This window comes from Nerophis lumbriciformis, linkage group LG01 (assembly GCF_033978685.3).
Source record: "Nerophis lumbriciformis linkage group LG01, RoL_Nlum_v2.1, whole genome shotgun sequence".
In the NCBI taxonomy this organism is placed as follows: domain Eukaryota; kingdom Metazoa; phylum Chordata; class Actinopteri; order Syngnathiformes; family Syngnathidae; genus Nerophis; species Nerophis lumbriciformis.
Genome location: NC_084548.2, coordinates 8,694,362 through 8,721,358, shown reverse-complemented (window position 1 = coordinate 8,721,358; position 26,997 = coordinate 8,694,362). Strand labels below are relative to the sequence as shown.

At 42.2% G+C, this 26,997-nt stretch overlaps 1 long non-coding RNA gene across 1 annotated transcript in view; it reads right to left on the bottom strand.

Moving 5' to 3' along the window:
- The window catches only part of LOC133615792 (uncharacterized), a 517,593-nt gene extending 492,205 nt beyond the window's left edge, over nucleotides 1-25,388 (bottom strand). The window contains exon 1 of the long non-coding RNA XR_009816765.2: nucleotides 25,335-25,388. This is a non-coding gene — a long non-coding RNA (uncharacterized lncRNA). The remainder of the gene's footprint in view (nucleotides 1-25,334) is intronic.
- Between the last annotated feature and the right edge of the window lie 1,609 nt (nucleotides 25,389-26,997).

The window sequence follows — 26,997 nt, the reverse complement described above, 5'->3', positions numbered from 1 at the left end:
GCGAGAGCGATTCGGACCGAGAAAGCGACGATTTCCCCATTAATTTGAGCGAGGATGAAAGCTTTGTGGATGAGGAAAGTGAGAGTGAAGGACTAGAGGGCAGTGGGAGCGATTCAGATAGGGAAGATGCTGTGAGAGGCGGGTGGGACCTGATATTTATGTAGGTCTCACTTAGACCTACATTTCGTTCATTGACATCCTTCAGCAAAAATCAACGGGAAGTTGGCAATTAGCCCTTCAAAACAAAAGTTTTGTAAAAACAGTCATTTTTGCCTCTTTGAGCTGTAATTTGACCCCCTTAAAATGCTTTAAAACTCACCAAACTGGACACACACATCAGGACTGGCAAAAATTGCGATCTAATAAAAAAACCCAACCCCAAAACTCAAAATTGCGCTCTCGCGCCCCCTAGGAAAAAAACACAGACACATCTGCTTGTAACTTCCGTTAGGAATCTCGTAGAGACATGAAACAAAAACCTCTATGTAGGTCTCACTTATACCTACATTTCTTTTGTTGACATCCTTCAGCAAAAATCAACAGGAAGTTTGCAATTACCCCTTCAAAGCAAAAGTTTTGTAAAAACAGTCATTTTTGCCTCTTTGAGCTGTAATTTGACCCCCTTAAAATGCTTCAAAAGTCACCAAACTGGACACACACATCAGGACCGATCTAATAAAAAAAAACAACCCCAAAACTCAAAATTGCGGTCTAGCGCCCCCGAGGAAGAAAACACAGACACAACTGCTACTAGGAAGAAAACTCAGACAAAACTGCCTGTAACTTCCAGTATAAATGTCGTAGAGACATGAAACAAAAACATCTATGTAGGTCTCACTTAGACCTACATTTCATACACTGACAACCCCCAGCAAAAATCAACAGGAAGTTTGCAATTCCCCCTTCAAAAAAAAAGTTGTTATTATTATTATACCGCCGCCTCTTTGAGCTGTAATTTGACCCTCTTAACAGGCCTCAAAACTCACCATATTTGACACACACATCAGGACTAGCAAAAACTGCGATCTATTGAAAAAAACCTAGCCCCAAAACCTAAAAAATGCGCTCTAGCGCCCCCTAGGAAAAAACCACAGACATAACTGCCTGTAACTTCCATTAGGAATGTCGTAGCGACATGAAACAAAAACCTCGATGTAGGTCTCACTAAGACCCAGATTTCATACAATGACATCCTTCAGCTAAAATCAACAGAAAGTTGCCAACTCCCCCTTAAAAACAAATGTTTTGTAAAAGCAGTCACTTTTGCCTCTTTGAGCTGTAATTTGACCCCCTTAAAATGCTTTAAAACCAAACTGGACACACACATCAGGACTGGCAAAAATTGCGATCAAATAAAAAACCCCAACCCCAAAACTCAAAATTGCACTCTAGCGCCCCCTAGGAAGAAAACACAGACCCAACTGCTCCTAGGAAGAAAACTCAGACAAAACTGCCTGTAACTTCCAGTATAAATGTCGTAGAGACATCAAACAAAAACATCTATGTAGGTCTCACTTAGACCTACATTTCATACACTGACAACTCCCAGCAAAAATCAACACGAAGTTTGCAATCCCCCTTCAAAAAAAAAGTTGTTATTATTACTATACCGCCACCTCTTTGAGCTGTAATTTGACCCCCTTAACATGCTTCAAAATTCACCATATTTGACACACACACATCAGGACTGGCGAAAATTGCCATCTAATAAAAAAAACAAACCCCAAAACTGAAAATTGCGCTCTAGCGCCCCCTAGGAAAAAATACTGACTGCTTGTAACTTCCGTTAGGAATGTCGTAGAGACATGAAACAAAAACCTCTATGTAGGTCTCACTTAGACCTACATTTCACTCATTGACATCCTTCAGCAAAAAGCAACAGGAAGTTGGCAATAACCCCTTCAAAACAAAAGTTACGTAAAAACAGTCATTTTTGCCTCTTTGAGCTGTAATTTGACCCCCTTAAAATGCTTCAAAACTCACCAAACTGGACACACACATCAGGACTGGCAAAAATTGCGATCTAATAAAAAAACCCAACCCCAAAACTCAAAATTGCGCTCTCGCGCCCCCTAGGAAAAAAACACAGACACAACTGCTTGTAACTTCCGTTAGGAATGTCGTAGAGACATGAAACACAAACCTCTATGTAGGTGTCACTTAGACCTACATTTCATTCATTGACATCCTTCAGCAAAAATCAACAGGAAGTTTGCAATTACCCCTTCAAAGCAAAAGTTTCGTAAAAACAGTCATTTTTGCCTCTTTGAGCTGTAATTTGACCCCCTTAAAATGCTTCAAGAGTCACCAAACTGGACACACACATCAGGACCGATCTAATAAAAAAAACAACCCCAAAACTCAAAATTGCGCTCTCTCGCCCCCTAGGAAGAAAACACAGACACAACTGCTACTAGGAAGAATACTCAGACAAAACTGCCTGTAACTTCCAGTAGGAATGTCGTAGAGACATCAAACAAAAACATCTATGTAGGTCTTACTTAGACCTACATTTCATACAATGACATCCTTCAGCTAAAATCAACAGGAAGTTGGCAACTCCACCTTCAAAACAAATGTTTTGTAAAAACAGTCACTTTTGCCTCTTTGAGCTGTAATTTGACCCCCTTAACATGCTTTAAAACTCACCAAACTGGACACACACATCAGGACTGGCAAAAATTGCGATCTAATAAAAAAAAAACCCAACCCCAAAACTCAAAATTGCACTCTCTCGCCCCCTAGGAAGAAAACACAGACAAAACTGCTCCTAGGAAGAAAACACAGACAAAATTGCCTTTAACTTCCAGTAGGAATGTTGTAGAGGCATGAAACAAACACCTCTATGTAGGTCTTACTTAGACCTACATTTCATAAATTGACAACCCCCAGCAAAAATTTACAGGAAGTTTGCAATTCCCCCTTCAAAACAAAAGTTTTGTAAAAACCAGTCACCTTTTTTCAAACATTATCTCCTCTGAGCGCGTTTGTCGTGTAGGCTTCAAACTAGCACAGGAGAGAGATTGAACCCTTCTGATTAAAAGTTGACCAAAGAGTTTTAATTACTGCTCCGGTTTGGATTTTATGTGCCGTCAAAGTTGGTCCCGTCCATCGCTGCTTGCAGCTTTAATTATCATTTATTGCTTAGTATGCCTACTATGCACAAAAGTTAGGTAGTCAACCCCAAGTGCGTTGAGACAATGTGAGGGCTTTCTCTAAAGCAGTGGTTCTTAACCTGGGTTCGATCGAACCCTTGGGGTTCGGTGAATCTGCCTCAGGGGTTCGGTGGAGCCTGTAATATGTTGTGAGTTCATGGACTGTGTAGCTTTTGTTCTTTGAACAAGGTGATGTTCATGCATGGTTCATTTTGTGCACTAGTAAAAAAAACTTTGTCTTGAATAAAAATAACAAGTTTTATTTTTCACTAAAGAAGGGTTCGGTGAATGCGCATTTGAAACTGGTGGGGTTCGGTACCTCCAACGAGGTTAAGAACCACTGCTCTAAAGGCAGGAAAAGAAAAGAAAAAGTGTATTGACACACTTCAGTGAGTGGCATTACAGTTTGGCTGACGCTGCGGCTCTAAGCGAAAAGTTTTGCAATGTGAAAGCACCTCTTTTGTGCTCCGCTAGTGTGACAGTATCTGACAGGAATGTGCCGCTTGCTAAGGCTGCCCCAAAGAGATGGCCCCTGCGTTAGCACAGACTGACCAACATTGTAGCAAAAAGTAGAAAATGCATCCAACTCCTGGGAGTATGAAATAATGCATCAACACAATCAAAAGTGTGTGTTTACACCTGCAACATTTTTCTTTTACTAAAAAAAGATCAATTTCTCATGGTAAAATTTCCAATTTTTGTGTGTGTGTGTGTGTGTGTGTGTGTGTGTGTGTGTGTGTGTGTGTGTGTGTGTGTGTGTGTGTGTGTGTGTGTGTGTGTGGTGTTTGCATGCAATGGGGGTTTCTTCATGGCAGAGCAAGAGCACAAAAGCTCTGAACAGGATTTGAACCGGTGCAATAATCCTCAGGACTCTTCAGGTGGCTTGTCCCCATGGAAGCTGTGTGTGTGTGTGTGTGTGTGTGTGTGTGTGTGTGTGTGTGTGTGTGTGTGTGTGTGTGTGTGTGTGTGTGTGTGTGTGTGTGTGTGTACTTGTCTCAACATCCTTGTGTGGACATACACTTGACAAACCACCCTTTCTGTGAGGACCTTTTGACTTGTGAGGACATTTGCCTGGTCCTCACAACTACAGAAGTAAAATATTTGTTTTACTTTGTGTGTTTTGCATTCTGAAGTGAGGTTGCAACTCTCTACTCCCATCTAGTGCTAGATATATATTTTTTCATCATTCTAGCTATAGTGGAAAGGGGGGCCCTCACAACCTACTAACCCAGGGGTCGGCAACCCGCGGCTCTAGAGCCCCATGCGGCTCTTTAGCGCCACCCTAGTGGCTCTCTGGCGCTTTTTCAAAAATGTATGAAAAATGGAAAAAGATGAGGGGAAAAAAAAAAGTTTTTTGTTTTAATATGGTTTCTGTAGGAGGACAAACATGACACAGACCTCCCTAATTGTTATAAAGCACACTGTTTATATTAAACATGCTTCACTGATTCGAGTATTTGGCGAGTGCCATTTTGTCCTACTAATTTTGGCGGTCCTTGAACTCACCGTAGTTTGTTTACTTGTATAACTTTCTCCGACTTTCTAGGACGTGTTTTATGCCACTTCTTTACTGTCTCATTTTGTCCACCAAACTTTTAACGTTGTGCATGAAAGATGAGTTTTGTTGATGTTATTGACTTGTGTGGAGTGCTAATCAGACATATTTGGTCACTGCATGACTGCAAGCTAATCGATGCTAACATGCTATTTAGGCTAGCTATATGTACATATTGCATCATTATGCCTCATCTGTAGGTATATTTGAGGTCATTTAGTTTCCTTTAAGTCCTCTTAATTCAATTTATATCTCATGAAACACTATCTGTATGTAATATGGCTTTTAATTTGTTGCGGCTCCAGACAGATTTGTTTTTGTATTTTTGGTCCAATATGGCTTTTTCAACATTTTTGGTTGCCGACCCCTGGACTAACCAAACGTGGGTCTACACAAAGTAGGCAAGACATGTGTGTGTGTGTGTGTGTGTGTGTGTGTGTGTGTTCTGGCAATGCTTACTTAATGGGGACATTGCTCTGTTTACACAGTCACCTTTAGGGGACCTCTGATGGTATGGGGACAAAAAACAGGTCCCCTAAAGGGAAACCTTTTTAAATGATAGTCAGATACATTCTGAAGATGCCTAAGTGATTTTTAAGCTTTGTCCCAAAAAACATGTTTACTGGTTAGTTTGAGTGTGAGACTTTTAACCTTTTTTTTTTTTTTAATGGTCCTCAGTAGTCTGTTTAGTTTGTGTGAATTATGCAAAATGATTTAAATTTGGTCCCCATGAACCATATAAACTCTTTTTCCCCAGGGTCCCCAGTAAGAATGATCAGCACATTACTTCATCAATACAGAGATTTAAAGACGTGTATGAGCTAACTGGGCAGTGGCCATTATACCTTTTTTATTTATGCCTCCACAACCTGTAGAAAGGGTGGTCCCCACAAGTGATGATCAAAAACTTGGTCCCCATTCCAAATGATAACCAGTGTGTGTGTGTGTGTGTTTCAATGGAAGGGGATATTGTAGACAGGACATTAAACCCGAAAATGCCACTCAAAAAAAGGAAAAGACTGAGACAAGACTAATAACACTTTACTTGTATCACATAGTTTATTTCTGTGTCCAAAACCAGTGAAGTTGTCACGTTGTGTAAATGGTAAATAAAAACAGAATACAATGATTGGCGAATCCTTTTCAACCTATACTCAATTGAATAGTCTGCAAAGACAAGATATTTAACGTTCGAACTGGAAAACTTTTTTTTTTTTTTTTCAAATATTAGCTCATTTTGGAATTTAATGCCCTGCGATGAGGTGGCGACTTGTCCAGGGTGTACACCGCCTTCCGCCCGATTGTAGCTGAGATAGGCTCCAGCGCCCCCCGCGACCCCGAAGGGAATAAGCGGTAAAAAATGGGTGGATGGATGGAATTAATGCCTGCAACATGTTTCAAAAAAGCTGGCACAAGTGGCAAAAAAGAATAAGAAAGTTGAGGAATGTTCATTTGGAACATCCCACAGGTGAACAGGCAAATTGGGAACAGGTGGGTACCATGATTGGGTATAAAAGTAGATTCCATGAAATGCTCAGTCATTCACAAACAAGAATGGGGCGAGGGTCACCACTTTGTCAACAAATGCGTGAGCAAATTGTCCAACAGTTTAAGAACAACATTTCTCAACGAGCTATTGCGAGGAATTTAGGGAATTCACCATCTATGGTCTGTAATATCATCAAAAGGTTCAGAGAATCTGGAGAAATCACTGCTTGTAAGCGATGATATTACGGACCTTCGATCCCTCAGGCTGTACTGCATCAAAAAGCGACATCAGTGTGTAAAGGATATCACCACACAGGCTCATATCAGCATCCTTCCGTTTCGGGAGACGATGGGTATACAGCAGTGGTTCTCAAATGGGGGTATGCATACCTCTGGGGGTACTTGAAGGTATGCCAAGGGGTACGTGAGATTTTTTTCTTTAAAATGTCTGTCAAAAAGAACTGTGAAAAGAAATGCAACAATGCAATATTCAGTGTTGACAGCTAGATTTTTTGTGGACATGTTCCATAAATATTGATGTTAAAGATTTCTTTTTTTGTGAAGAAATGTTTAGAATGAAGTTCATGAATCCAGATGGATCTCTATTACAATCCCCAAAGAGGGCACTTTAAGTTGATGATTACTTCTATGTGTAGACATCTTTATTTATAATTGAATCACTTGTTTATTTTTCAACAAGTTTTTAGTTATTTTTATATCTTTTTTTCCAAATAGTTCAAGAAAGACCACAACAAATGAGCAATATTTTGCACTGTTATACAATTTAATAAATAAGAAACTGATCACATTGTGCTGTATTTTTCTTTATCTCTTTTTTTCAACCAAAAATGCTTTGCTCTGTTTAGGGGGTACTTGAATTAAAAAAAGGTTCACAGGGGGTACATCACTGAAAAAAGGTTGAGAACCACTGGCATACAGTATGTCCGCAGCTAGATAAGGAGCCTTTTTAACTTGTTTTTCAAATGATTATTATTTATGAACACCTTTTGCAGTTGAGATAATTATTGGGTGAATGGTACAATCTGCCCTAGATTCAAATGGCAATGTCTGTTTGTTTTAATAACTTACATAGCCCTTTATGAACAGTGAAGTAGCCTGAAAATTATTAAACAAATAGACAATTCATAGACCTCTATGAAGAAAACGAACAAGGAACCCAGATTTCCCTTGCCTGGACGCAGGTCACCGGGGCCCCCCTCTGGAGCCAGGCCCGGAGGTGGGGCACGATGGCGAGCGCCTGGTGGCCGGGCCTGTCCCCATGGGGCTCGGCCGGGCACAGCCCAAAGAGGCAACGTGGGTCCCCCCTCCAATGGGCTCACCACCCATAGCAGGGGTCATAGAGGTCGGGTGCGATGTGAGCTGGGCGGAAGCCGAGGGCAGGGCACTTGGCGGTCCGATCCTCGGCTACAGAAGCTAGCTCTTGAGACGTGGAACGTCACCTCACTGGGGGGGAAGGAGCCTGAGCTAGTGCGTGAGGTGGAGAAGTTCCGGCTAGATATAGTCGGACTCACTTCGACGCACAGCAAGGGCTCTGGAACCAGTTCTCTCGAGAGGGGCTGGAGAGAGGCGACGGGCTGGGGTGGCAATTCTTGTTTCCCCCCGGCTCAGAGCCTGCACGTTGGAGTTCAACCCGGTGGACGAGAGGGTAGCTTCCCTCCGCCTTCGGGTGGGGGAACGGGTCCTGACTGTGGTTTGTGCTTACGCGCCAAACCGCAGCTCAGAGTACCCACCCTTTTTGGATTCACTCCAGGGAGTACTTGAGAGTGCTCCCCCGGGTGATTCCCTCGTTCTACTGGGGGACTTCAATGCTCATGTTGGCAGCGACAGTGAAACCTGGAGAGGCGTGATTGGGAAGAATGGCTGCCCGGATCTGAACCCGAGCGGTGTTTTGTTATTGGACTTTTGTGCCCGTCACAGATTGTCCATAACGAACACCATGTTCAAACATAAGGGTGTCCATATGTGCACTTGGCACCAGGACACCCTAGGCTGCAGTTCCATGATCGACTTTGTAGTTGTGTCATCGGATTTGCGGCCTCATGTTTTGGACACTCGGGTGAAGAGAGGGGCGGAGCTTTCTACCGATCACCACCTGGTGGTGAGTTGGCTGCGATGGTAGGGGAGGATGCCGGACAGACCTGGCAGGCCCAAACGCATTGTGAGGGTTTGCTGGGAACGTCTGGCAGAGTCTCCTGTCAGAGAGAGTTTCAATTCCCACCTCCGGAAGAACTTTGAACATGTCACGAGGGAGGTGCTGGACATTGAGTCCGAATGGACCATGTTCCACGCCTCTATTGTCGAGGCGGCTGATTGGAGCTGTGGCCGCAAGGTAGTTGGTGCTTGTCGTGGCGGTAATCCTAGAACCCGTTGGTGGACACCGGCGGTGAGGGATGCCGTCAAGCTGAAGAAGGAGTCCTATCGGGTTATTTTGGCTCATAGGACTCCTGAGGCAGCGGACAGGTACCGACAGGCCAAGCGGTGTGCGGCTTCAGCGGTCGCAGAGGCAAAAACTCGGACATGGGAGGAGTTCGGTGAGGCCATGGAAAACGACTTCCGGACGGCTTCGAAGCAATTCTGGACCACCATCCGCCGCCTCAGGAAGGGGAAGCAGTGCACTATCAACACCGTGTATGGCGAGGATGGTGTTCTGCTGACCTCGACTGCGGATGTTGTGGATCAGTGGAGGGAATACTTCGAAGACCTCCTCAATCCCACCAACACGTCTTCCTATGAGGAAGCAGTGCCTGGGGAGTCTGTGGTGGGCTCTCCTATTTCTGGGGCTGAGGTTGCTGAGGTAGTTAAAAAGCTCCTCGGTGGCAAGGCCCCGGGGATAGATGAGATCCGCCCGGAGTTCCTTAAGGCTCTGGATGCTGTGGGGCTGTCTTGGTTGACAAGACTCTGCAGCATTGCGTGGACATCGAGGGCGGTACCACTGGATTGGCAGACCGGGGTGGTGGTTCCTCTCTTTAAGAAGGGGAACCGGACGGTGTGTTCTAACTATCGTGGGATCACACTCCTCAGCCTTCCCGGTAAGGTCTATTCAGGTGTACTGGAGAGGAGGCTACGCCGGATAGTCGAACCTCGGATTCAGGAGGAACAGTGTGGTTTTCGTCCTGGTCGTGGAACTGTGGACCAGCTCTATACTCTCGGCAGGGTCCTTGAGGGTGCATGGGAGTTTGCCCAACCAGTCTACATGTGTTTCGTGGACTTGGAGAAGGCATTCGACCGTGTCCCTCGGGAAGTCCTGTGGGGAGTGCTCAGAGAGTATGGGGTATCGGACTGTCTGATTGTGGCAGTCCGCTCCCTGTATGATCAGTGCCAGAGCTTGGTCCGCATTGCTGGTAGTAAGTCGGACACGTTTCCAGTGAGGGTTGGACTCCGCCAAGGCTGCCCTTTGTCACCGATTCTGTTCATAACTTTTATTGACGGAATTTCTAGGTGCAGTCAAGGCGTTGAGAGGATCTGGTTTGGTGGCTGCAGGATTAGGTCTCTGCTTTCTGCAGATGATGTGGTCCTGATGGCTTCATCTGGCCAGGATCTTCAGCTCTCACTGGATCGGTTCGCAGCTGAGTGTGAAGCGACTGGGATGAGAATCAGCACCTCCAAGTCCGAGTCCATGGGTCTCGCCCAGAAAAGGGTGGAGTGCCATCTCCGGGTTGGGGAGGAGATTTTGCCCCAAGTGGAGGAGTTCAAGTACCTCGGAGTCTTGTTCACGAGTGAGGGAAGAGTGGATCGTGAGATCGACAGGCGGATCGGTGCGGCGTCTTCAGTAATGCGGACGCTGTATCGATCCGTTGTGGTGAAGAAGGAGCTGAGCCGGAAGGCAAAGCTCTCAATTTACCGGTCGATCTACGTTCTCATCCTCACCTATGGTCATGAGCTTTGGGTTATGACCGAAAGGACAAGATCACGGGTACAAGCGGCCGAAATGAGTTTCCTCCGCCGGGTGGCGGGGCTCTCCCTTAGAGATAGGGTGAGAAGCTCTGCCATCCGGGGGGAGCTCAAAGTAAAGCCGCTGCTCCTCCACATCGAGAGGAGCCAGATGAGGTGGTTTGGGCATCTGGTCAGGATGCCACCCAAACGCCTCCCTAGGGAGGTGTTTAGGGCACGTCCGACCGGTAGGAGGCCGCGGGGAAGACCCAGGACATGTTGGGAAGACTATGTCTCCCGGCTGGCCTGGGAACGCCTCGGGGTCCCACAGGAAGAGCTGGACGAAGTGGCTAGGGAGAGGGAAGTCTGGGCTTCCCTGCTTAGGCTGCTTCCCCCGCGACCCGACCTCGGATAAGCGGAAGAAGATGGATGGATGGATGGATTGACAATTCAACTTTCTCAGTTTTCCCCTACTTTCCTTAACAGCACTTTGCAGGGATTGCACTTCCTCAAGTTGAAAGATGTTTCTCCATACTTTATGCTACATATTGTGTGTGTGTGTGTGTGTGTGTGTGTGTGTGTGTGTGTGTGTGTGTGTGTGTGTGTGTGTGTGTGTGTGTGTGTGTGTGTGTGTGTGTGTGTGTGTGTGTGTGTGTGTGTGTGTCAAGGTCTCAGCGGATGTTCTCTGAGGCCGGCAGCCGTGTCCGGGTAAGGACAGAGAAATGTAGGTGTAAACGTGGTATATTAAAAGAAAGAGTCTGGGGCAAAGAAAAAAGTGTGCCTCAGGAATTTACAAATGAAAAGAGAAGGTTTTTCTCTTAATGCGATTAAATTATTCCATTTCACTGCTTCCCAGCCGCCGGTTTGAGCTCCTTCGGCGCGCACAGTGGCAACACGACAGGGGGTGAGGAGGAGGGCGAGGGAAACTGTAATGGCAAGAAAGAGTGCACAGGAAAATGGGAATATGTTTGACTATATTTACTACTCCATTGGCACTTTTTTAAAACGGATTTAACCGTCCACAATGGCCAAACAAGATTGATTTTGGAATGAACAGTCAAGTTCACCTTTAACTTTTCATTGCTGTCTGCATCACAGGTATAAAGTACTGCGAGCCCACTTTAGCAGTCAGTCAATAGCTTTAAAAATGCAGTATTGCACGATGAAATAACCACAAAAGGTCAGTAAGTCCAATTTGAATCAGCACCAGGATACAAAAAATCATTTTCATGTCTGAATTTTTATACAAAAACGAGAGAATGACTCACTCAGAGATGAAGAAAATATCTAAAATTGCCATCTGACAGTAAAAAGCATGAATATGTGAGACCCTGGTAGTTGAATGCGTTAGTCCTTGGCCCACGCCACACAAACAAAACAACAAATCGCAACATTTTTGGCCAACAAGGAAAAAGGTATTTTTTAAAATGGAGACATAACTCTGAAATTATATTGATTTCTTGTTTATAAGAGTGAGACGAAATGGTGAACTATTGCGATAATAAAATACCATTATCGATATGCCCTCGCCGCATATGTTAATTTTTATCTTTCTGCGGTAAACTTCTTTCAGTTTGCTTCCTTACTGTCACGTCTTGGACTGTGGCGTGGTTCGTTCGAATACATATTTAATTTTACAATAACAAAAGGAACAAACTAAAGGCGCGCACAAGGGCGGAAGTACAAAACTTGACTATAAACACAAAACTTGCACAAGGGCAGAAACTATGAACAATTAAACAAAACTTGCAAACTATGGCATGACAAAAGAAAACTTACTTGGACATGGCATGAAGTGCCCAGAGGTTATCAGAGTGTGACAGGGGTATGAAGAGCATACATGCGGGATGTCGCCAGAAAGACAAACTGAAAACAATGAACTTAAATACTACAGACATGTTTAACGAAAACAGGTGTGTGACTCAAAACGTGAAACAGGTGCGTGGCGTGACAGGTGAAAACTAATGGGTTGCTATGGTGACAAACAAGAGTGCACAATGAGTCCAAACGTGAAACAGGTGAAACTAATGGGTAACCATGGAAACAAGACAAGGGAGTGAAAAGCCAGAAACTAAAGAGTCCAATAACTAAACAAAACAAAACAAAACATGACTAATACAAAACATGGTCACACAGACATGACACTTACTGAGTCGAATCAATGTTGCAGAGGCAAAATTTAAAAAAAAAACAATAACTTTGCTTACTCATCTGCTTTGCTTACACTGTAAAAAAAAATCCTATTTTTATGGTTCATTTACTCTAAATTTAAACTGTAATTTTTCTATTTTTTTAAAATAGTTTATAAAACTGTAGAATTGAAGACATTATCTGTAAATAAACAATCTGCCTGTTATTTTAAGTAATATGCCAGTAATGACAAACTATGTATATTTCTATTTTTTTTTTACATAAAAATACCAAATTAATTATACATAGCATTTTGTGTTTTCTTAAATTACTTTCAAATTCATTTAAAATAACAGTAATTATCTTTCATTAAATATGTAGCTTGTTATATAAAAGTCTATGTCCATACTAACAATCTAACACAGGGGTGTCAAACTCAAATACAGAGTGGGCAAACTGAACAAAGCCTCGGGCCAAGGTTGAACAAATTAACCTTTAACGTACTCTACGAGCTATCGTCACGTCCGCTTTTCATCCATTCTAACATCGTTCAGACCCAGTCACAAGATATGTGCGGCTTCTGTACGCACACACGAGCGAATGCAACGCATACGTCATCAACAGCGATACAGGCACTGAGGGTGCCAGTATAAAAAACTTTAACACTGTTAGAAATATACGCCACACTGTGAATCCACACCAAACAAGAATGACAAACACATTTCGGAAGAACATCCGCACCGTAACACAACATAAACGCATCAGAACAAATACCCAGAATCCTTTGCAGCACTAACTCTTTCGGGACGCTACAAAATACACCCCCGCTACCACTAACCCCCCCCAACCCCCCGGTAGTTGAATGCGTTAGTCCTTGGCCCACGCCACACAAACAAAACAACAAATTGCAACATTTTTGGCCAACAAGAAAAAAGGTATTTTTTAAAATGTAGACATATCCATCATCAAGGACAGCACCCACCCTGGCTCTGACCTGTTCCACCTGCTGCCCTCTGGGAAGCGCTACAGGTGCATTAAAACCAAAACAAACAGGCTAAAGAACAGCTTCTTCCCCAGGGCCATAACCATCCTGAACGGACTGCCCCATTGTCCCTCATAACTGCCTTCTCTTCGGTGCAATAACCCATTCCACCAACCACCCTGTTTTTGTTTTGTTTTTTCATGTATATATTCATTTCACACCATATTCATTGCACTTCTATATTTTTTATATTTTTATATATTTGCACACTGTTTTTCTAGCATGCACACATCGCACTGTATGGAATGGCCTCAATCTCGTTACCTTGCGTAATGACAATAAAGCTGATTCTGATTCTGATTCTGATTCTGATTCTGATAACTCTGAAATTATATTGATTTCTTGTTTATATGAGTGAGACGAAATGGCGAACTATTGCGATAATAAAATACCATTATCGATATGCCCTCACCGCATATGTTAATTTTTATCTTTCTGCTTTAAACTTCTTTCAGTTTGCTTCCTTACTGAGTCGAATCAATGTTGCGGGAGGCAACATTTAAAAAAATAAAATAAAAAATTGCTTACTCATCTGCTTTGCTTACACTGTAAAAAAAAAAATCATATTTTTATGGTTAATTTACTCTAAATTTCTACTGTAATTTTTCTATTTTTTTAAATAGTTTATAAAGGAGGTGACAGAGCTTTCGCCGTTGCTGCTCCCAAGCTCTGGAACGACCTATCTCTGAGTGTTAGACAAGCCTCCTCTCTTCCTGTTTTTAAATCTCTCTTAAAAACATACTTTTATTCCATGGCTTTTAACACTGAGTGATATCCATCCTGCAATGGCGCCCCATATTACACCTGCTGTGAACCTGTTTTTATGTTTTTATGTTTTTATTTATTCTATTTTATTTATTTATTTTTTATCGTGTTCTGTTTGTGTTGTGTTGTGTCTGCTCGGTACTCGTATTATCTTTTAACCTGCCCATTGTACAGCACTTTGGCAACCCCTGTGGTAAATTTTAAATGTGCTTTATAAATAAAGTTGATTTGATTGATAAAACTGTAGAATTGAAGACATTATCTGTAAATAAACAATCTGCCTGTTATTTTAAGTAATATGCCAGTAATGACAAACTATGTATATTTCTTTTTTTTTTTTACAGAAAAATACCAAATTAATTATACATAGCATTTTCTGTTTTCTTAAATTATATTCAAATTCATGTAAAATAACAGTAATTATCTTTCATTAAATATGTAGCTTGTTATATAAAAGTCTATGTCCATACTAACAATCTAACACAGGGGTGTCAAACTCAAATACAGAGTGGGCCAAAATTTAAAACTGAACAAAGCCGTGGCCAATGTTGAACAAATTAACCTTTAACGTACTCTACGAGCTATCGTCACGTCCGCTTTTCATCCATTCTAACATCGTTCAGACCCAGTCACAAGATATGTGCGGCTTCTGTACGCACACACGAGCGAATGCATTGCATACTTCATCAACAGCGATACATGTTACACTGAGGGTGCCAGTATAAAAAACTTTAACACTGTTACAAATATACGCCACACTGTGAATCCACACCAAACAAGAATGACAAACACATTTCGGAAGAACATCCGCACCGTAACACAACATAAACGCATCAGAACAAATACCCAGGATCCTTTGCAGCACTAACTCTTTCGGGACGCTACAAAATACACCCCTGCTACCATCAAATTTCTGTAAATATAATGTTTTTGAACATTATTTGGTTTACAATGTTTTACTATAATTTTATGGTTTTTGTTTGGCAGCCGTAGCTGCCAGTAGATGACCGTTTTTTTTTACAGAATTTTTTTTTACAGTGTATGTTATAAAACATACACATAATTCAGTAGTAGTAGTTTTGCCCACAACACAAGAGTGTACTAAAATACGTTTTTTAATTAAAATTGCAAACACTCATTAGTTCTCATCTGTGCCTGTATCCCCAAGAGACACATTTTCTTAAAGAGACAGTAACGTGCACTTTTGTCCTGAATCGATCATTTTAAAATAATCACTACAAATGTAGCAAAATTACTTTAAATAACTTTATGTACGTCCACATTTATTTATTATCAAAACATGCATTTTTTCATGTCATCACGGGGCTGGTACGTGGGCCAAAGTCACAGACAAATAAGGAATAAACAAGGCACTACATTGAGGTACTCCAGGGGATGAAGTTATAATTAAAGATGCACCAGCATATTTTAAATCAAAGTGTGACCTCACTTTGGCTTGCATAGTGCGGACGGGACAACGCTGGATAAGGACTTTGGAGTATGTAAGAAGTGTCTTACAAAAAATACGATCCGTGGGCAGCGAGGCAAATTCTGTCATGTTGAATTTTCTCATTTATTTTTGTTGTTTCCACTTATTAGATGTGATGTACTTGTGAGGCGTGAGGTATTTTTTGAATGAGTTTAAAATAGTGTAACTGTCAGACACCTATAAAAAAATGTTGTTCAGACCTAATTTGTACGGTAAAATTATGCTGCAGCATATAAACTTAGACTTTTAAAAAAAAAATTATTTTAGTTTTACTTAGGGATGATGTTTGATAAGAAATGATCGAGTTCGAGCCTATTATCAAATCCTCTTATCGAACCGATTCCTTATCGATTCTCTTATCGAGTCCAGATAGGTTGTTGTATATGGAAAAAAACACACAATATTTGGTTTAACAAAAGCTCACTTTTATTATATAAGAAAAAAATCAAATCTAATAAATACATAAATATTGACTGTTACCCCCCCTAAAAAACAACCTGTCTCTGTGATCACTATATGTGTATAAATAATAATATAGTGTTAAATAAAATCAGTCCCTTGGGCACAAAACTGAAAATAATACAGCTCTCCAAAAAGTGCACTTCTGCTGCTATTTGACATAACTGTTTGTTATGATGCTTTGACATTGTTGCACTTTATTTCTTTATTGAAAGAAAATTCTATGAAGAGAAAAGTTGTTTGCAAATGTGGCTACAATGCTAAAAAAATGAAAAGTTAAAGCTAAAAAAAGAAATACTGTCATGTCTGTGTGATCATGTTTTTGTTTTGGTCATGTTCGGTTTTGTTTTTGGACTTTTTGTGCACTTTTGTTTTGTCACCATAGCAACCATTAGTTTTCACCTGTCACGTCACGCACCTGTTTCACGTTTTGAGTCACGCGCCTGTTTTCGTTAATCATGTCTATAGTATTTAAGTTCATTGTTTTCAGTTTGTCGTTCTGACGACATCCCGCATTTATGCTTCTGCACCCTCTCCACACCCTTATGACCCTTGCTGCTCTTTTTTCATGCCGGTTCCATGCCAAGTAAGTTTTTGTTTATTAAGCCACAGTTAGTGTTTTTTGTTGTTCATAGTTTCTGCCTTTGTGCAAGTATTTGTTTTCATAGCCAAGTCGTTTCTCCGCCACTGTGCGCGCTTTTTGTTTGTACTTTTTTGTAGTTATAGTGTTTAAATAAATCATGTATTCACCTTCACGCCACATCTGGTCCAATTCACTTGCACCTCGGGAGAACAAACCAAGCCATGGTCTTAGTCATGACAAATACACTTTATTGAGTTAACATTATTTCTTTATAGGGGGAAAGATGTGATGTTATGAGCTAGGTTAGGGAATATAACAACTACATTACCCAGCATGCAACGGGAGTGACGAGCAAGCGCGGTAGCCCCGAAAAGTGTTGTTGCATGTCGCCAGCCGGCAGCTAATAATGAGGTTACGAGCACGCTGTGAAAGTAAACGTCAAGAACTCAGCCAACACCCCTCGTCTGCATTATTTATAATTGGACAGACAACACATATACAGTGTGATTTTGTTTTGTTTACAAGGAAAGAAAAACAAAAGTTAAAAAAGGGAGATGTGTTGTATATATATGTATTGTGCTGCGGTTGCTTTAAGAACGTTGCGACAGCTGCCGTAAAGGAGGTGCGTTGCTAGCCTGGTTGCTATGTTTCCGGTTGGTCGTAAAAGTGTTGGTCATGTGTTTGCATACTTGCCAACCTTGAGACCTCCAATTTCGGGGGGAGGGGGCTGGGGATGGGTGTGGTCGGGGTGAGACGGGGGCATGGTTGGGGGCGTGGCTAAAAGGGGAGGAGTATATTTACAGCTAGAATTCACCAAGTCAAGTATTTCATATATATATATAGATATATATATTTATATATAAGAAATACTTGACGTTCAGTGAATTCTAGCTATATATATATATAAAATAAATACTTGAATTTCAGTGTTCATTTATTTACACATATACACACACATAACACTCATCTACTCATTGTTGAGTTAAGGGTTGAATTGTCCATCCTTGTTCTATTCTCTGTCACTATTTTCGAACCATGCTGAACACCCTCTCTGAAGATGCATTGCTGTGTGGCACGCACAAAAGTGCTTTCATCAAATGCACTAGATGGCAGTATTGTCCTGTTTAAGAGTGTCACAACATTGCTGTTTACGGCAGACGAACTGCTTTACGGTATACAAAAACGTGACTGCTGTTGTTGTGTGTTGTTACCGCGCTGGGAGGACGTTAATGAAACTGCCTAACAATAAACCCACATAAGAAACCAAGAACTCGCCCTCCATCATTCTACAGTTATAACGTGATTGGGCAGGTATGCTGTTTATATTGTGGGTTGAATTACGGGAGATTTTCGGGAGAAAATTTGTCCCGGGAGGTTTTCGGGAGAGGCGCTGAATTTCGGGAGTCTCCCGGAAAATCCGGGAGGGTTGGCAAGTATGTGTGTTTGTACCCTGCTCAAATCTCTCAGTAAAGTTATTCATTGGATTAAACCTTTTGTTTTGAACTTTATTACACCTTGGAGCGCTTTTTCCGGTCCATTGTTTTTCCTGCTTTCGCTATCTGCGCCTAATGACTGAGCTACGTGACGTCATTTCTTGTGATGTGTCACAGGGCATTTCGGGATTCGTTCCGAGAGATTCGAATAAAGAACCAACTCTTTTTCTTTACTATAGTGGTCTCGATAACGGGTAGCGGTTCTCAAAAAGGGATTCGAGTCCGAGGACTCGGTTCTTTTCTTATCGAACAACCGGGAAAACCGGTTTCGAGTATCATCCCTAGTTTTACTCTTATCATAGCATCGCCATATGGAGATACTGAATATCATCATTATTTGATATATATTATGACGTGCGCTGAGATTCCCAGCCCTACTTATTTCTGCGTTAATCATCTTTACGCTTGTTTCAGCCCATAAAAACTGAAGTTCACACAGGTTTTTAGCATCTCTTTTTTAGTAAACAAACCTTTAATAGCTCCTTGCATGAGCGCCTCTTGTACGTCTCAAGCAGCGCCGACACAGGACTTTGAGCTCAGTGTGTTGCTGAACTGAAGGTGGCTCTCCATTCCCAACCTTATTAAAATCCACTTTTGGCGGTCAGCAGAAAAGCCACGCCACACTCCAGCTTGTAAGAGCCTCTCTGGTCATTTTCCCCCAAGCTCTGCTGGCTTTTGCAGTTTTGGCCACTGCGCTCATCTCTTCTGTTAGATCGAAGCCATTTATCTGTCAAGTATAAAGCAGTGTTTTCGTCACTTTTTGATGGCAGAAAGGTCACATGGGAAATATCGCTACTCTCACATTTTACCAGTGTCCAGGCCTTTTTGGATTCACATAAAGTAACTTCAACTTCAGTTTGGGTTTTCTCGTATAACCCCAATTTACAACAGAAGGTATCCTGTCATATTAAGACGGCTTAGGACTACATTTCATGTATATTGTGCTTTGTACATGTGTCAAATATGAAAATAGCTCAAATGTTCCCCAACCTATGAGCACTTTGCGTTCCATGACCAATGTCAAAACGTGGATCTTGGGGTTTGTTTTCCCGGAATGCAAAGGAAAGTTGGCGCGGGCAATGTGAGTACATTTTTATTTTAAACACTAACAAACTACAAAAAAAAAGGAAGCAAACAAAAGGCGCGCACAATGGCGGAGAACAAACTTGGCTAATGATACAAAACTAGAGAGACTATGAACATGAAAAACGAAAACACTTACTGTGGCGTGAAACAGCATGAAAATCATGATAAACAGGAATCGCAGGGGAGCAGAGGTAGTATGGATGTATAGGATAGATAGATAATGTCACCAGGACGAACACCAGAAACAGACAGGCTTAAATAGCAGTGACATGATCTGTGAAAACAGGTGCGTGACATGACAGGTGAAAACTAATGGGTTGCTATGGTGACAAAACAAACAAAAGTGCACAAAGAGTCCAAAAACAAAACTGAACATGACTAAAACAAAACATGATCACACAGACATGACAACCAAGCTGCTAACTCAAAAACACTCATATCTCGAATCAACTCTGCCCATTAAAATTAATTTTAATTAATTTAATCCGTGCTCGGCCCTCCCACAGCACCTTAATTTGAACATGCCTTTTAAAAATAAAACCAATCTTTTAGATAGGAAATATTGTTTAAAAAATATTACAATAGCATGTAACACAAACTACAGTAGTTTTATGAAATGTAAGAATATTGAACAGCATTTACTAGGGGTGTAACTAGGGATGATGTTTGAAAAGAAATTATCGAGTTCGAGCCCATTATCAAATCCTCTTATCGAACCGATTCCTTATCGATTCTCTTATCGAGTCCAGATAGGTTGTTGTATATGGAAAAAAATCACACAATATTTGCTTTAACAAAAGCTCACTTTTAATATATAAGAAAACAATTCAATCTAATAAATAAATAAATATTGACTGTTACCCCCCTAAAAAAAAAAAAAAAAAAAAAATACATATCGACTGTTGTTACCCAAAGTATATTAAGTGGGATTTTTCAGAAAAACAAATATATACAGTAACACAAAAACAACCTGTCTCTGTGATCACTATAGGTGTATAAATAATAATATAGTGTTAAATAAAATCAGTCCTTTGGGCACAAAACTGAAAATAATGCAGCTCTCCAAAAAGTGCACTTCTGCTGCTATTTGACATAACTCCGCCATGTTTGTTTGTATTGGCATCACTATGTGACGTCACAGGAAAATGGACGGGTGTATATAACGATGGTTAAAATCAGGCACTTTGAAGCTTTTTTTCGGGATATTGCGTGATGGGTAAAATTTTGAAAAATAAAATAAGCCACTGGGAACTGATTTTTAATGGTTTTAACTGTTATGTTTGTTGTCTTATCCCTGCCTTCTCTATTGGTTTTTCAGTTTCTTCCCCAGTCTTTTGTCCCCAACGAGGCACACCTGCTGCTAATCACTTCCTGGTAGCATTTAAGCGCATCTCCACCAGCTGGTCCCTGCCGGTTATTGTTCCTGAACTCCGCTCTGACATGTGCTCCCTTGATTCTGCTTCCCTGGTATGTTGCCTTCGCATGTTTCTGTAATATTGACCTCGTTGTAGTGATGGGTTGATGAGGCGCCATGAAGCGTTTCGACACATAGCAAAACTGTATTGATACTGTGTTGATACTGTGTCACTAAATACTGACATCTGCTGGACATTAAAAATCCCTACAGGCAACCTATGGACCGACTCAACTGACACTGATTTTATGACCTAGTATATACAATAATATAAACCAAGTCATTGTATTTCATTTAGATTATTTCATATCTTCATTTAAATATATTTTTATCTGTTTTAGATACAGTCAATAAATAATGTGAACATGTATCATAACATGGAAAACTAAGAGAACGTGTTGTGAATGAGGATGCTTGTGGACTGGGAATTTTTATTATTATTTTCTTTTACACATTTTTATTTAAAAAAAACAGTTTTTCCAACGTATTAAATTTTAGACGATTTCTATTAATTATTATTTCTCCGGCTGTAGAAAAGACCCGCTCACAGGGCACAGAGGAGGCGGGAGTGCGACACAATTCGCGTATCGGTCACGTTACCAAAACAGCTCATGATCGGTCACGTGACTTTCTAAAAGCGGTACGCGCACCGACACAGGGTTTTGCTCTATGAGCTCGACGCATGTGCCGATGCATCGGTGTTGCCGGACCCATCACTACCTAGTTGTGTTTTTGTTTTCCTAGCCACCTTGTTTTGAGAGGACTAGTTTTTGCCACGCTGTGTGCGTCCTGACCTTTGCTCCGCCAACCTCTGAAAGAGACTACTTTTGTTATATTTCCCATGGTGTGCACTTTTGCCCCATCACCCTTAGTTACCATTTTGGACTTATTAAATATTTTCATTTGTTATCGCATACCTTGCCTCCATTCTCTGCATCCCGGGGTCCACCCTTGAACTCAATCCTAACATTAACCCTTCTGAAATTGTGATAATGTTCCCCTTTAATTTGCCCAGGTGTGGTGTAAACTAATCAGTACAACCAAGACAACACAACCCATTTGTACTCCTAATGGTTTTGTGTACAGTCTGTGTATAATTCACTACTTCTTTACGATTAGTTTGGTGAGGCATGAAGAAGCAAACATGCGATTGTGTAAATCCACTCGGTGAGCGACTTCCATCTTGTTGTAGAAGCAGCAAATATTGTCTGGGACTTTGGCAGCGTTCTAAAGCTTCCTTGGTCTCTACAGCTCCGCTCAGAGTGAGGAACTGGGCGCAATCCTCTAATTACAAACAGTCCAGTTTGGTGCCAGAATACTCTGGCACTATTTATGCTAATCAGTGTAAGCGCCCACACTTTGGCCTTTGTAGCGCCATGCAGCTGCCATCTTAGCTACAAAGTCCTGCACTTTGGATGTTGTTCAGAAACTTCAGTCTCTGTGTGAGGAGAAAAAAACACGTCTTTGCTGCCAGCCAAATGTGGATGTTGTGAAGTGCTTGTATGTCTGCTCCCTGGTGCTTGCATCTCTGTAAACACCAGCACCAAAAACACAGTTTCACCTCAAGGAACATTAGTAACCTCTATTTGTGTATGGACCAGGGAATCATTTTCAATCATAAATAAATACGCCTCATGACAATATAAAAAAGGTATAGATGTGTGTGTATTTCTCTCAAACCGTCGAAAATTATAATAAAAACCAAAACAACCACCCCAGTGAACGCAATTTTCTTTGGATGTAAGCCCTTAAAGGGGTTGTTTGAGTTATCATTATTGTTGAATTGCAGCACCTCTGCACTTTTTACATAATCAGTTTTACGATAAAAATCGTGATTTTGTTCTCTACCAAATGTAATTTTGTGTCCAAAAAAATACACTGCCAACTCGTGGCTATTGGCTCCATTGTGGTGAAAGCCATACTTGCCAACCTTTAGACCTCCGATTTCGGGAGGTGGAGGGTGGGGGCGTGGTCGGGGGTGGGGCGGGGCGGGGCGTGGTTAAGAGGGGAGGAGTATATTGACAGCTAGAATTCACCAAGTCAAGTATTTCATATATATATATATATATATATATATATATATATTAGAGATGCGCAGATAGGCAATTATTTCATCCGCAACCGCATCACAAAAGTCGTCAACCATCCGCATCCACCCGAACTAACATTTAATCAAAACCGCACCCGCCCGCACCCGCCCGTTGTTATATATCTAATATAGATGATGCAAGGCATTAGTGAGGTTATAAAGCTTTTGCCTGTTAAAGAAAGGAGACTGATCCAACGCAGCAGAGACATTCAATGCGTGCCACGCTGTCACGGCCCAGACGCACACCAGTGCGCACCTCCAAGCGCGTGGAGGTGCGATGTCCCTCGCACCCGCGGCGGCTCCACCCGGGCTCGCGCCCGAGGCTTCAGCGCGCACCCCGGCGGCCATCCTACTCGTCGCGGCCTAGCCCTCGCGGCTCTCGCTGCCGGCGACGGCCGGGTATGGGCCCGACGCTCCAGCGCCATCCATTTTCAGGGCTAGTTGATTCGGCAGGTGGGTTGTTACACACTCCTTAGCGGGTTCCGACTTCCATGGCCACCGTCCTGCTGCCTATATCAACCAACACCTTTTCTGGGGTCTGATGAGCGTCGGCATCGGGCGCCTTAACCCGGCGTTCGGTTCATCCCGCAGCGCCAGTTCTGCTTACCAAAAGTGGCCCACTCGGCTCACCAGGGTGAGCCCCACCCCTTTCGTGAGCGCACTGCGCGCGGAGTTACCCCTGTTACGCGCCCCCGGCAACGGGGGTGGCGGGCAGGTAAGCTGCGCGGGCGGAGCGCGCGGAGTGACCCCTGTTACGAGCCACGGGGGTGGCGGGCAGGTAAGCTGCTTACCTGCTGCGCGTGACGCCGTCCGCGGCGTAGGCGGACGAGGCGGGGTGTCGGTGCGGTGGGCGCGGTGGTGACCCTGGACATGCGTCGGGCCCTTCTCGCGGATCACCTCAGCTACGGCTCCCGGTGGGGCCCTCTCGGGGGAAGGGGCCTCGGTCCCGGACCCCGGCGAGGCGTCCCTTCTCCGCTCCGTAAAAGTGTCCATCTCTTTTTTTTTTTCTTCTTCTGTTGTGGCATATGCTGCAGGTGCCTGCTCGTTTTTCGTATGTGGGTAACAACATTTAACTATGTATATATATTTCCGAATTGGTTTAACTGCCACCCGCCTGAATCTATTTAAAATAAAAAAAAATTTAATTTCAACCGCCCGACCCGACCCGCGGATAAAATCTAATTTTTTTTTTATTTCAACCGCCCGACCCGCGGATAATCCGCGGACTACGCGGTTGTGTCCGCAAACCGCGCATCTCTAATATATATATATATATATATATATATATATATATATATATAGAGAGAGAGATCTACATCCTGAAAATATGCAAACAAAACTGTGTTTAGATAATTGATACTTCAAGCTTGCATAAATAAATATTAAGGAATATAACATAACTTGGCTTCTGAGAGTTTCAAATGTAATGAATAAAATGCTAAAGTTGTTGATAAACAAGCAATTATTTTAATAATTAAATATGGTCATTTTAAATGAATAATTATGATAATTTAAAATCAATTATTTCAAATGTTTATTTTAATGTACAATTCTATGGCTGGATGTAATAAGGAGTCACGAAAAAATACAAATAAAAATACGATTAATTTTGATGTTTTTAGCAAAATATAGTAAAAATGTATTTTGTTTTTTTTTTTGTGTTTTTTTAATTAATAAATATATTTATTTTTAGGTAAAATAAACATAATACAATTTATCTCTAGTCTGGATGATTTAGTTCTTGTCACCCTGTTGTCCTCCCGTCATGAAAAAAGGCTGTCCTCACTCAGGTCCGCATGGAGCTGGAGGGGGCGTGGCTTCCAGCTCCGGCTGAAAATCGGGCGATTTTCGGGAGAATATTTGTCCCGGGAGGTTTTCGGGAGAGGCGCTGAATTTCGGGAGTCTCCCGGAAAATTCGGGAGGGTTGGCAAGTATGGTGAAAGCATAAGCCCAATTTCCACCAAGAGGTACTGTTCAGCTCCAGTAAATCCTGATCAGGCTTCCACCACAGCAGTATGTCCAGCTACATCCTCCATAAGTGTAGCGATACGCACAACAGTGGCCTAGTGGTTAGAGTGTCCGCCCTGAGATCGGTAGGTTGTGAGTTCAAACCCCGGCCGAGTCATGCCAAAGACTATAAAAATGGTACCCATTACCTCCCTGCTTGGCAGTCAGCATCAAGGGTTGGAATTGGGGGTTAAATCACCAGAAATTATTCCCGGGCGCGGCACCGCTGCTGCCCACTGCTCCCCTCACCTCCCAGGGGGTGAACAAGGGGATGGGTCAAATGCAGAGGACAAATTTCACCACACCTGGTGTGTGTGTGACAATCATTGGTACTTTAACTTTAACTTTTTAACAGAGGGTGACTTGCACTCCAAAAAAAGTGCTGTAGGAACAGAAAGTTTTCGGTCTGATAATTTGGGACAATTTGGGATAATTCGTTATTGACAACACAGTAATATGCATGCTAAACTAAACCCAAAATGTAATTCATATTTAGAACACCCAAAGCGGCTTCTTGTTTAATCAAAACAACTCGAATAAGCATAATTGTCTTCTTCAAGGGGCTGTACGGTGGACTAGTGGTTAGCCTCACAGTCCAGATCAATGTTCAAACCTCCATTGGAACTAAGGATGGGCAATATAGCCTAAAATGTATTTGCCGATCTAAATTGCAGCCTCTTACAATAACGATATACAAACCCCGTTTCCATATGAGTTGGGAAATTGTGTTAGATGTAAATATAAACGGAATACAATGATTTGCAAATCATTTTTAACCCATATTCAGTTGAATATGCTACAAAGACAACATATTTGATGTTCAAACTGATAAACTTTTTTTTTTTTGCAAATAATCATTAACTTTAGAATTTGATGCCAGCAACACGTGACAAAGAAGTTGGGAAAGGTGGCAATAAATACTGATAAAGTTGAGGAATGCTCATCAAACACTTATTTGGAACATCCCACAGGTGAACAGGCAAATTGGGAACAGGTGGGTGCCATGATTTGTTCTAAAAGTAGATTCTATGAAATGCTAAGTCATTCACAAACAAGGATGGGGCGAGGGTCACCACTTTGTCAACAAATGCGTGAGCAAATTGTTGAACAGTTTAAGAAAAACCTTTCTCAACCAGCTATTGCAAGGAATTTAGGGATTTCACCATCTACGGTCCGTAACATCATCAAAGGGTTCAGAGAATCTGGAGAAATCACTGCACGTAAACCGCTAAGCCCGTGACCTTCGATCCCTCAGGCTGTACTGCATCAACAAGCGACATCAGTGTGTAAAGGATATCACCACATGGGCTCAGGAACACTTCAAAAACCCACTGTCAGTAACTACAGTTGGTCGCTACATCTGTAAGTGCAAGTTAAAACTCTCCTATGCAAGGCGAAAACCTTTTATCAACAACACCCAGAAACGCCGTCGGCTTCGCTGGGCCTGAGCTCATCTAAGATGGACTGATACAAAGTGGAAAAGTGTTCTGTGATCTGACGAGTCCACATTTGAAATTGTTTTTGGAAACTGTGGACGTCGTGTCCTCCGGACCAAAGAGGAAAAGAACCATCCGGATTGTTATAGGCGCAAAGTTGAAAAGCCAGCATCTGTGATGGTATGGGGGTGTATTAGTGCCCAAGACATGGGTAACTTACCCATCTGTGAAGGCGCCATTAATGCTGAAAGGTACATACAGGTTTTGGAGCAACATATGTTGCCATCCAAGCAACGTTACCATGGACACGCCCCTGCTTATTTCAGCAAGACACTGCCAAGCCACGTGTTACATCAACATGGCTTCATAGTAAAAGAGTGTGGGTACTAGACTGGCCTGCCTGTAGTCCAGACTTGTCTCCCATTGAAAATGTGTGGCGCATTATGAAGCGCACTCTCAAAGTGCATGTTGTTGCCAAATGTATTTCATATGCTGTAAACCTAGTTCATAGTTGTTAGTTTCCTTTAATGCCAAACAAACACATACCAATCGTTGGTTAGAAGGCGATCGCCGAATTCGTCCTCGCTTTCTCCCGTGTCGCTGGCTGTCGTGTCGTTTTCGTCGGTTTCGCTTGCATACGGTTCAAACCGATATGGCTCAATAGCTTCAGTTTCTTCTTCAATTTCGTTATCGCTACCTGCCTTCACACTACAACCATCCGTTTCAATACATGCGTAATCTGTTGAATCGCTTAAGCCGCTGAAATCCGAGCTAATGTCGCTATAGCTTGCTGTTCTTTCCGCCATGTTTGTTTGTGTTGGCTTCACTATGTGACGTCACAGGAAAATGGACGGGTGTATATAACGATGGTTAAAATCAGGCACTTTGAAGCTTTTTTTAGGGATATTGCGTGAT